Below are 8,954 nucleotides of genomic sequence, written 5' to 3'. Positions count from 1 at the left end.
AAAATTGAAAATCTCCCAAAGCATAACATCATTTATATTAGTCTTAACCATCTATAAAACATAGCCAAAACATCAACCATAATAATATTCAAAGCATGAAACCATTCATGTCAAAATAAACAAGCCATTTTCGCATGACCTATTATATATATATACACACTTCGTTCAAAATATATTCAAAAGGGGAGTATAGCCTATACATGCCATAGATTTTATATTTAACTTCTATAATTACCGATGAACGGATGATAGTGTGATTAACTACACTGACGATCCCCGAACCCGTAACTAGCTTCTAAAATCTCGAACAGCGATAAACCGAAATAGAACGGTTAATTGATGACTTTATTTTTCCTCCGATCCAAGTCCGATTTCTTTAATTCTTGATCTTAACCAAGCTAAAGAAGTGCCGGAACTTAAAAAGCCATGTATGGTTCCTTCCTTTTCAATATTCGGCTAACAAAGATGAACATATTCATCTTTTCATAACTTATTTTTATTATAAATTTAATATTTACCTTATTACTATATTAACCTTTTACTAATAATTATGTCTAACATATATATTAAGGTTACTCTTGTCAAATGCCACCCACTATCTAACTTTTGGTCTTATTGCATCATAAATCCTCTCATTTAAAAAGACAACAACATTTAGGTGCTTTTAGATTTAACCCTTAAATTTTTATTTTACGCGTTTAAACCCTTTTATTAAATCGGACACTTAAACGATGAAATTAAAACACAGAAATTTCACAATCAAATTCACACATAAAAAACACAGAAAATAAATATTAAAATATTTTTCTAATTCGAATTTGTGGTCCCGAAACCATTGTTCTAATTTGGGTCAAAATCGGGCTGTTACAAGTTCCATCGTAACCCAACCAAACTTGAAGCTTAACTATCGACCTAAAGATCACAAAAAAAAATTCCCAACATTCTCAGTACAGTCTGCCAACTCTCTACTTTGTTCAATTAACTCCCAAGCTCCTATTAATTCGAATCTCTAAGGAAATCTGAGTGTGACAATTCAAGTCAATATAATATAAGTTTCAATCAATTGCATGCATTAAATTTAATTTATAATGTCAACCAACTTATATACAATTCATGCGAAATCTCATTCAATGTATCAACTTATATGTGCCACAAGTGTACAAAATTTATTATATGAATCAACTAAAGATTACTTTAATTAGCCAAGTTAAATGAATGTATTATGCTTACATACCAATATCAATGATGTTTGAATTTGTATTCAATTTTTAACACTTGATCATATCACATTTCATTTTCGATTCAAATCAATTTATTCAGGCTCGTTTAACCAGTTTGCATGGTATTTCACATGCTAGCAATAATCATATATCATATATATGTACTTGTAATACAATGTCATAACATAAATCCATTTCAAGTATAATTCAACCAATTTACAATTTATATCCCTTATAAACTTGACTTAGACTCGAACGAATACACAGATTCCAACCAACACATTAATTTGGTACTTATTGCCTCATCGAAACATTCAAAGTAAATAGATTACGCCCAACGCTCATCGGTATAACCGAATTAAATGTTGTGCCTAACATTCATTGAAACAACCAAAGGAAAATGCGTCAAGCTTTCAACAATATATAGTTGAAGCAACCCATACTCAATCTATCCTATGGCATGCCAACTATATTCAACTTTGCCTGAATAGTTAATGGGGTAACCAATTTTCCAATTTCATTATATATTTCAATTCACATTCTATCATTCACAATTCATCATCAATTTCACTATTTCAACATATCATATAACATGTTTCAACTCACTTCCATATCAAATAACATATATAAATTAATTCATGCAATTTATATTCTATTTAATTTAGTCCATTATCTTGATATTCAATCTCAAACATAGCAATTCAATTCAAAAAATCATGGTCAACTCACCTTAATGTCATATTATGCAAAATATCACAATATGCAACAATTAAATTTATCTTGAATCATAGAAATACAAACCAAAACCTAGCTACGAATAATGATTCAACAACTACACAATATCAAATTTTATCCAATTCACATTCAAATACAAAGCCAAACATATTTTACAATCTATTCAATTTAGTTCCTAACCCAGGACAAGCATAACTTTCGATCTAAAGTTTTGAATTAAAATTCAATTTGACACTTACTCATTAAGGACCTTCTACTTTCTATTCCTACCACAATTTCATAATAGGTTTGCATTTGATTCAATTTGGTCCCTAATGTAACGAAGCTAACAACTAAGCTTGTTAAGCTTTACAATTTAGTCATTTTCATAATTTAAGATTAATTTATATCAATTTCGTACTTAATTCATCAAATTCTCAATAATGGAAACTTATCAAAATTTCACTAATAGAAAAAATTGATAGATAGGTTAACTAAATTAAGCTCCCATGATTCAATTTCCATAAAAATCAAAGAAAAATGACTAGGGACTTACTTGAATTTGGTAGCCGAATATCCAAGGGTTTCAAAAGCTTTCTTTTTTTTTCTTTGGTTTCCATGGTTTCAAGAAGAAAATGATTGCATTTTATCTTTCTTTCCAATTTGTTTTCTATTTATACTTTAATTAACATAGTTTAATATTAAATAACATTAATCCTTAATTAACTTAAGCTAATGGCATCCACCATCAAATCTCACTATCATCTATTTTAATTTAGTTTATTTATAATTTTAATCTTTTAGATAATTTCTATCTAAGTCCCCTAAGCCTTTTCCTAATTAAAAATCTATAGTGATTAAACATTTACAATTTAGTCATTGTGCCTTAATTAACCACTTTTTCTGCTAAATGACTGAACTGGATTTCAGTATATTTTTATACTAACCCCCATAAATAATCCATTTAATATCTATGGACTCGGTTTATCAAAATAAGGTTTTGAAATTGCATTTTGTGACACCATTGAAACTTGGGTCATTACACACAATCATCAACATTAAATAAATCAACAACTCGCAAATCCTCAAAACCTACTAATGGAAGTGACTCAACGTAAAAATTCACGTTATCAACCAACCATGGGTCATGAAATACTAAAATATCATTGCCATTCCCAACTCGCCACCGTATACTATATGAAATCACATGTTTTGATGCCAAAACACTGCGCCATACAAATCACATGTTTGCTATCATTTTAACAACAAACTCATTGCTTGGACTAGATAACAATTTATTCTTTCAAGTCAACAAGCGCTTACTAAGTCATTCTTTTAGAAAAGAAAAAAAATTGATGCTTGTTATGCCCAATAAGGGAAAGGAGACCTAAATAACGACCATGGTCAACTGGATTGGACACTCCAAAGATACCCATAATTGTGTCTCGAATAGATGCCAACATGTTAGAACTGAACGCAATACCTAATTTCTAGTAATTTATAGTCTAAACCAAGGCAACCTCATAATGCGTCAAAACATTTTTAATAGTATTGCACTCGGGGATAGTTGTCCGAAAGAAAAGGAAGTTGTCATCCTCAAACAATAGATGAGACACACTAGGTCTTTGACAACAAATAGTATAATATAATGTAAAACTATATCTTTTATTATAATTCATATTATAATAATAGTTATTTATGTATTAATAATTTTAGTAATAGTTATATCTTATATTATTATTTTGTGTATTAGTAATATAGTAATTTAGTATATTGGTTTAAGGTCAGGTTAGATGAGAACACTAGGTCCTTGATGACAAACAATATAATATCATGTAATACTATATTTTTTATTATAATCTATATTATAAAAATAGTTATATACGTATTAATATTTCTATTAATAGTTATATATTATATATTATATATATTTTTTGAAACAAAGCCAATATGCATTGAAAAAAGAAAATTGAAACGCACAAGGTAAACAGAAAGCAACAGCTATCACAAGCCTATTAGTAACCAAGACGATACCTTGGGCTTTCCTAAAACATTAAGTAAAGAAATGAAAGAGACTTAATTCCTAAAAATTAAAGAAAACTAACAACTAAACCACAAAACCTTTCATGTTCCTAAACACATTTCCTTTTCTCTGCATCTGTAAACACACCGGGGTCTACTGGTGTACTACCATCATTGTGTTTTCCTTTGAAGCACCATACAAGACCACTCCAAAACTGAGTTCATTGGAGAAAGAAGCCGTCCCAAGACTTAGAAAGACAAAAATAAACCTTTATTGTTCCAAGATCCTTCTTTGATCTTTGACGACATTAGGTTCTACTTCCAAAGGTATCTATTCCCTCCAGTAGATCGGGCCAGAGAGACCGTGCCCTCGTGATGCGAGAGTGTGCGCTGCTTATTTACATTTTAAAAGGTATATTGAAAATCTAAGTCAATAAATCTAGGTCTTTTCTTTTTTATTTCATCAATTATGTTACCAATCGTCGATCTATCCTCTAAAACTGACTTGATTTTTTTAACAATAGTTAAGGCATCACCTTTCACAACAAGGTCTCAAAATCCCATTTCTTCCCCAAATATGATAGCCTAAAGACATGCCTTTGATTTTGCGGTGGTCAGGGCCCTAGTTCTTCCTAGAGCATCACAAGACCTTCATGATTTCTTATTATAATTTATGCTGTTGCTTTCAATTCTTGTTGAAAAAATGTTGCATCGAAATTAACCTTCATCTGTTCTACCTTGGAGGGTCTCCAGAAGTCCTCCTTTGGCTTCATATTAATCTCTATTATGGTTTGTATCTAATTTAATTCAAACACATAAGCTTTTATAAATCCCACAACCTTCTATACCCTCCCATTTTCACCTCATGGTAGAATTTATTTTGATTATACCACACTACCAAAATGAGGTTGCCATGACTGCACATTGTTGAATGTTACTACTGCTAAAAAGAAGAACTAATCATTGTTTCCATGTTTTTTTGTATTTATTTGCGAGGAATCTACCCTAACCCTCTGAAGGACCTTCCATGTGAACTTGCAGTCTCGAAATAGATGCTTTATATTTTCCTCTTCCTCTGAACAAATTAGGCATACAACATCATTCTTGAGTCTTTGAATCTTTAGATTGCTAAGCGTCGAGAGATAATTATTTTTTATTATCCATAAATTTATCTTTATATTGTTGGGTATTGAGAGATTCCAAAGTTTTGTAAAATAGTTCTTTACATTTGCTTAGTCTATATTATAATTATCCAATAGTTGTAGCTCCTCTATAATTAGCCATTTATATCCACTTTAGACTATGTACTTGCCCAACTTATCTCCTCCCCATGTCAGTATGTCCTATATTGTGTCTTGCTTGCCAACAGAATAGTGAGGACTGCCTCGGCTTGTTCCCTCTCTAGTAAGTGCCAAACTGCATTATAGTTCCATGTAAAAGAGTCTTTATCAATTAGATCTACTACTTTGGTATCGTTGATGTTTATATTATAACCTATCACTCTTCCATTGCTAGGGATAGGTAGGCAAGCATCATTCTAGATGTTTATTGCCTCATCATTTCCCATCCTCCAACTGTTCCCTTTTTCAGTAAATTACACGCATTCCAAATGTTAAGCCAGGTAAAAGAGGGGTAAACTCCTAAACTTGTATTTAAAAAAATTTCTCGAGGATAATATTTAAATTTCATTATGCGTGCAAACAAACAATTAGGTTGAGTGAATAGTCTCCACCCCTGTTTAGCCAATAGGACAGTATTAAAAAATGTAAGATATTTAAACCTCAAACCCCCAAACGCCTTTGGACTACACATAGTAAACTAACGACTCCAATGAGTACCCTTATTAGTTTTTAAATTTCACCACCAAAATTTACACATCAGACTTTCTAACTCTCTGCAAAGTGACATGGGTAACTTAAAACACTGCATAGCATAAATGGGGAGTGCTTGTAAAATAGTTTTAATAAAAATTTCTTTACCACCAATAGATAAATTCTGGATGTTCCAACTCTTCGTTTTTTGAATAAATCTTTCTTTTAACTCTATAAAAGTGTCCTTTTTTCTTATTCCTACCATAGTTAGTAAACTTAGATATTTTTCTAGGTTATTTGAAATTCGAACCCCCAACACCCCTCCTAGTTGCTCTTTGAAATCATTCTGCACATTTCTACTAAAATAAATCAAGGATTTTTCAAAATTCACCTACTGGCCAGAGATACTTTTGTACTCATTAACTACTGATTTCATCATCTTTGCTCCTTCCAACATTGCATCCCCAAATAATATGCTATCATCGGCAAAGAAAATGTTGGTAATTGATAAGTCTCCTCTACCCACTCTAGCCCATCTAATTTTTCTTCTCTTTTAGGCTTCTTTAGCAATTTAGAGAAACCCTCTACGCAAATGATAAATAAATATGGATTCAAAGGGTCTCTTTGCCTTATTCCTCTCATTGGTTTTAATTCTACCCCTTATATCTCATTCAACACCACTGAATAAGAAACGATCCTTACATACCTCATCACTAGTTCTATCTATCTGTTGCAAAATCCTAACGTCTTCATCATATCTTCTATAGATAATTTCACTCCACTCTTTCATAGGCTTTACTCATGTCTAATTTTAGTGCAAAGAAACCTAAGCCACCTTTATTCTATTTTTTTAAAGAATGTAGAATTTCATAAGCAATCAAAATGTTATCTATAATTTGTCTTCTAGGCACAAAAGCACATTGCATTTCTTCGATGCATAAATGTAGCACCTTTAAAAACCTATTAACCACAACTTTCGATATTATCTTGTAAACGACATTGCAAAGGCTTATAGGTCTGAACTGTCCCAAATTTGTTGGAGCTTGTACTTTGGGTATAAGTACGATGTTAGTTTTGTTAATTTCTTCAAAATCCTTGCCGTTGTTCAACACCTGAAGACAATAAGTAACTATATTCTTTCCAACTATATGCTAGAACTTTTGAAAGAAAAAAATAGGGTATTCGTCTTTTTCGAATGCTTTGAGAGGTGACATACCTTTCAATGCCTCTACCACTTCTTATTCCCTAAAATCCTTGCAAAGTTCTTAATTTAAAGGTCTCGTGATGCAATGATAGACTTCACTTCTAAGCTCTTCACAATTCTACAACGGACTAGAAGAAAAAAGGTTTTACAAGAAAGAAGCTGCAAGATCCATGATAGCATTGTCTCCTTTCACCCATCCACCCCTTTCATCCTCTAAATTTTTTATTGTATTTTTTCTTTTACGATATGTTGCAAAATTGTGAAAAAAAACTTGTATTCCAATCCCCCATACGTAACCAATTTGCTTTAGCACCTTGTTCTCAAAATACTTCTTCTTTGTCGGCTTCCATGTTTAAAGTAAGTTTAACTTCCGTTATTTTTGCCAAATTGTCTTCATCTGGATCTTATTCATTTAAGCTATTTATGTTAGAGTATGCCCAAATATCAATCATGAGATGGTTGTAATAACATACTTGATTTATCATGTTTATTAATATAATGTGTTACCATTATTATTTTAGTTTCTTTTTTGTGTGTATAAATAAACTGTTTCATAATAATGTCCTGAGAATAATATGATTATTCTTAAAAGGTCCTTAGTCAAGTATTATTATTGGCTAGGACAAAAATAATGCATTAAGAATAACATTTAGTTGATTGATGATAAAGAGTTGTCATTAATATGGAATGTCAAAATCGATGCATGAATATGTGTGTTAGAGAACAACATATTGGACTGACCCGTTATGAGTATGTTTCTTAGATTATTATGTAATTGTCACAACATTACTCATAGTGATTAATATGTATATGATCCTCAGACTTGAGATCATCATAATCCCAACATCGTGAGTTATATATTTTGATACAGTCAAACGTACACTGCAACTGGTTGTTCTATAAAGGCTAATGTTGGATATACCATGATCTGTGTAGAGAGATATGGTTGATCGATATAGGATAAGTCCCTCCTACATAATGGGAGTAATATCTTAGGCCACTTGATTGAGTGAGATTAGAAATGCATGACCATGTTCAAATAAGCTGATATAAGATGTCATACTTATTTGTATATCATAATCTACTTAAGATATCAAGGAACATGGAATGGACTATGCTAGTGTGACTATTCCATGACTTGGGTCCAATCCAGAGATAAAGGACTTAAGGATTATTGCATCAAAGGTTAATCATAAAAAGCTTATGTCGAATCATGATTTCTTGTGACTTAAGTAGCAATGATGCATTGCTAGGTGCCACTCATTGTTTGTAACATTGGAATCGTTCTAGTATTACTGCTAACGTTGCAAGAACCTACAGGGCCACACCCTATAATTGAAATGGAAGGAATAAAACATAGTTGGTATTGTGTTTGGTTGTCGCTTGAATTAAATTAATTATAGAATTAATTTATGGTAATCAAATATCGAATACATTATATGTACAAGGTTATTGTACATATAATGAGAACATGAATTTGGTTCGTATATAAATTCAAATAAATATATAGTTTACCAAAATCATTATTATAATTAATGTAATTATAATTTTCGGTTTAAAAACATTGTTATATTTATTTAATTTCTAGAAACCCTAAAAATAGATATAAAATCTCGTTTTTCTTTGCTTGGTGGGTCTAGCAGCTGTCAAAGCAAAGTCTTTTCAAAAACAGTTTGGGGATTCCTTCCGTTTATTGTCAACTGGGTGGATTACGTAGAGGTCGGAGTCATGATAGATTGCGGCTTGGTTCGATAGTAGATCAGATTACTCGTTGTTGAGGAATCGTTTTCTACTCATAATAAAGATTCGGTAATTTCAAAACCTTTATTTCACCCCGATTCGTTCCTCACACATGGATCCATAGTTAGGATCACCAGGTGTTTTATTTTTTTGCTGAGCCGTAGGGGTGCCGGCGTTCCAACAATTTAGATGCAACTTTAACTCCTCTCTAGTCTTCATGCGAGTTTAATTATTATCCTTTGC

Source organism: Gossypium hirsutum, chromosome D01 (assembly GCF_007990345.1).
Source record: "Gossypium hirsutum isolate 1008001.06 chromosome D01, Gossypium_hirsutum_v2.1, whole genome shotgun sequence".
NCBI classification, from domain to species: domain Eukaryota; kingdom Viridiplantae; phylum Streptophyta; class Magnoliopsida; order Malvales; family Malvaceae; genus Gossypium; species Gossypium hirsutum.
The sequence above is the reverse complement of the archived record's forward strand: the minus strand, read 5'-3'. Positions refer to the sequence as shown.